Source organism: Papilio polytes, unplaced genomic scaffold, assembly GCF_000836215.1.
Source record: "Papilio polytes unplaced genomic scaffold, Ppol_1.0 DF823177.1, whole genome shotgun sequence".
NCBI lineage: Eukaryota > Metazoa > Arthropoda > Insecta > Lepidoptera > Papilionidae > Papilio > Papilio polytes.
The window spans coordinates 526,447-529,932 of NW_013526027.1; the positions used below are offsets into that span (position 1 = coordinate 526,447).

A 3,486-nucleotide genomic window follows, 5' to 3' on the forward strand; every position below is an offset into this window, starting at 1 on the left:
ATTATTTTTACTTTGAAGTCGGTGTCAGTCAATGTAGATTCATTACTTAATTGTTATTATACTTTCAATTGTCAATTGTTATGGTAAAAATATGGAAACCCTTACGTAGAAATATCACTGTATACCTTGGCTGACACCGACATCAAAGTAAAAATAATTGTACAATATAGACATAACACTTACAATAAGGTAGGTTTACTATTTTCAAGGAATTATTTCGTTACTTTTTAGTGTACTGTTTTTTTTGAGAATATTTTGTTTTTGGTGTATTTTGTTTTGTTTTTAGTGCATTTTGTTTTGTTTTTCGTGTATTTTGTTTGGAAGTCGGTTTTTAACAATTTACGAAACGTATTTAAAGTAGGCTTCAATTATTGGTATATAATACTGTTTATTGAAAATATTGGTTTTAAAAAAACTTGTACCTATTTATTCCAAATAGGATTACGGGAATAACGATACCCCTTTGGGGAAAATATGTATCGGTTTACAAAGTATCGTGCGGTTCGTTATTAACGTTTGCGGTTGTGTTCGGTTTCACAAAGAAAACATTGGTTACACAAAAATAACATTACTAATACTATGGGTTTAATATCTATTGTCTAGACGTAACATACTTTGTTGTAAAAGTGTCAAAAACTTTCCAATGACTCCTTTGACCAAATTCAAAGAGGTTTTCTTGATATTTAACATTAAGTTAATCATTATTTATAACTAGCTGTTGCTCGCGACTTCGTACGCGTGAATTTAAAAAATATATATATTCTATGTTACTCACTGATAAAGTAGCTTTTTCATGAAAGAGTTTTTAAAATCAGCCCAGTAGTTTTTGAGTTATTTCAATACATATAAAAATACAAATCTTTCTTTATAATATTAGTATAGATGACTTAATAATCTTATTTATCTGAATTTCCTAATATTTTGACCACACCTTTTACGATGAAACAGCCAAGAAAATATGGCAAAGCAACAAGTTGATTCATTTTTTAATAATTATAAAACGGTGTCGGACAAAAAAAAATGAAAATGAGTTTGAACATCTAGATTAAAATGAGTTACGTAATAATCAAATATAGTAATAATAGCCAATTATCCTTATTAGTAACAGAGTTTTCATATTAAAAAAATAAAGACACTTTTATTAATATAATTCTTTTATTTAAATCTTTGTGCACAACAATCAATATACAAATATTTAAACTATGCAATTTTAAAAACAGTTTATGTATTAAATGTTTGGTTACATTATGAGTTTACTCTACATTAGTTTGACGAATTTTACTTGAGCAAGCAAAAAAATGATAATTTGATTTGTATAGGACGACTGTCAACTTTGATTTGAATCTTTCAATAAGGTCAAGGGTTAATTAAAATTTGAAAATATTATCAGTTGTATCATCTTTAGCCACGTAAATTAAATGGATATCACATTGATATGAAGAAGCCTAACAAAATGTCGTTGAAATGTTATCCTCCAATTCGATTTTCAAATAGCCACCTTACATTTTAAAAATCGAATCTTGGCTTTTGAAATCACACTTCATACTATCCTAATATTATAAATGCAAAAGTTTAGATGGATGGATGGATGTTTGTTAGAGTTTGTAGCCTAAACGAATGAACGGATTTCGAATAAATTTGGCATAGACGTAGAGGATAGTCTGGAAGAACACATAGGCTACTCACTTTTGTAATTCCACGCGGACGGTGTCGCGGGCGAAAGCTAGTATAAATCGAAAAAAGCATGATTCTTTTTCTGCCAACGTTAACAAGTATGTGGCACAAATAAGAATATAATTTTCAATATTTAAAATTGCCACACAAATAAACTATAGTCGAAATTGATCGTGATTAAGTACATATTAGTTATATGGTTCGATAATTGCAGAGTTAATGGTTTATAAGAGGATTTACAACGTCAAAGGAAAGCTACTTGCATTAGAAACAACTAAATACTACGCTGTTAAGTCTTAATAAGCTTATATAGCTCGAAATTGATGTTCTAGAATATTTACTTAAATAACATATAAATCATTACATCTTCCGTTAATGAACATATCTCAAACCTTCATAGAGCCTATTCTCTCAAAAATATCATGATGGCAATATATTTATTGGTTTTTTAATTGCCTGTACTAATATTATTGACGTAGGCAAGCATTTTTATGCCTGATTTCAACTAGAATCAGGAATTTTTATGCCTGAATTCAACTTGAATCTCGTTATTCTGTCTGCCTTGTTGTGGTTATAACTATCAACATCATCATCACCGGCCTTTACTCGTAAGTACGCAATGCTTAACATTTTTACTAACGTTCTAGCTGTTGCCCGCGACTTTGTTCACGCAATATTGAGATAAAAAAAGTATAATAGCCTATAATTTACCCGTCTATGTCTGCTACCCTTCATTGAAAGGCCCAGCCGTTTTGGAGATCACCTAGAACAAACGCGGCTTGCGGACAAACAGACAGACAGATTAACATTTTTAAATGCTATTTTCATCCTTCCGAATTTTGGCATTTGCCTTTTGATATCACAAACAGACACTCCATTTTTTTATTATATGTATAGAAGATTTATTAGAAATTGTTATCTGAAATACAAGCATTCTTGGTTGGATGAAAGATGACATGATTAAGAAAGGAATGATGATTGAAATAGCATATGACAGGCCGAAATGGGAGACGTAAACTCGTGCCGACCTAACATAGTTACACAAGTTTATATTGAAGGGTGTGTTTATGTCTTAATCGATAATTCGCTATGAAATCTTATGTAATTCGATTTATGAATGGATGTGAAACGTCCGAACAATGGGTACGATTGTTTCTACCATATAGTCAGTGAAAGTATAATCAAGCGCTTTATTGACTAACCTACAGTACCCTTATTTAAATCAATGGTTACCAACCTAACGACGTGCATTATCTTTATGTTGTTATTAATTGATACTGTATATTGCCACCATTTTTAAGTTCCAGAAAAAGAATTACATAAAAAAAATGTTTTAGTGATGATTCATCCAATTAATAAAACAAACCTTATAAATCGAAAAATTAGGACATTGAACACAGCTTATATAACTAAATGTAAACAATTAAAGCTACCGGAAATGACAATATTAATGAACAATTCGGCAAGATTCCGGTGAAATCAAAACAAATAGCTTGTCGGACGATACTGTAACGTACACGAACGTTAATTGCATACAGAAAAAAAACGAAACCAACCTGTTAACGAACAGCTTGTACACAAAACTGTAATCAACACTACTTGAAAAACAAAGTAATCTAAACTTTTAACTCAACACAAACACACCGATTAAATTTGTACAAAGTAATGTAACACTGTGTTATTCGATACGTCACTTATTAATATTCAAACGTACACTAATCACAGACAAAAAACATTCGCATCCGTTTTGTTTACGTTCGCGCCGAGCGCGGAGTTACGCGCGCCGAAGACGTGCGTCCCACACGCATCAAC

General features: G+C 31.0%; 1 protein-coding gene across 1 annotated transcript in view; it reads right to left on the bottom strand.

Moving 5' to 3' along the window:
- The window catches only part of LOC106105193 (rap1 GTPase-activating protein 1), a 197,409-nt gene extending 193,923 nt beyond the window's left edge, over window positions 1-3,486 (bottom strand). Inside the window, exon 1 of the mRNA XM_013285460.1 lies at window positions 3,231-3,486. The gene's annotated coding sequence lies outside the window, so the exon portion shown is untranslated. The remainder of the gene's footprint in view (window positions 1-3,230) is intronic.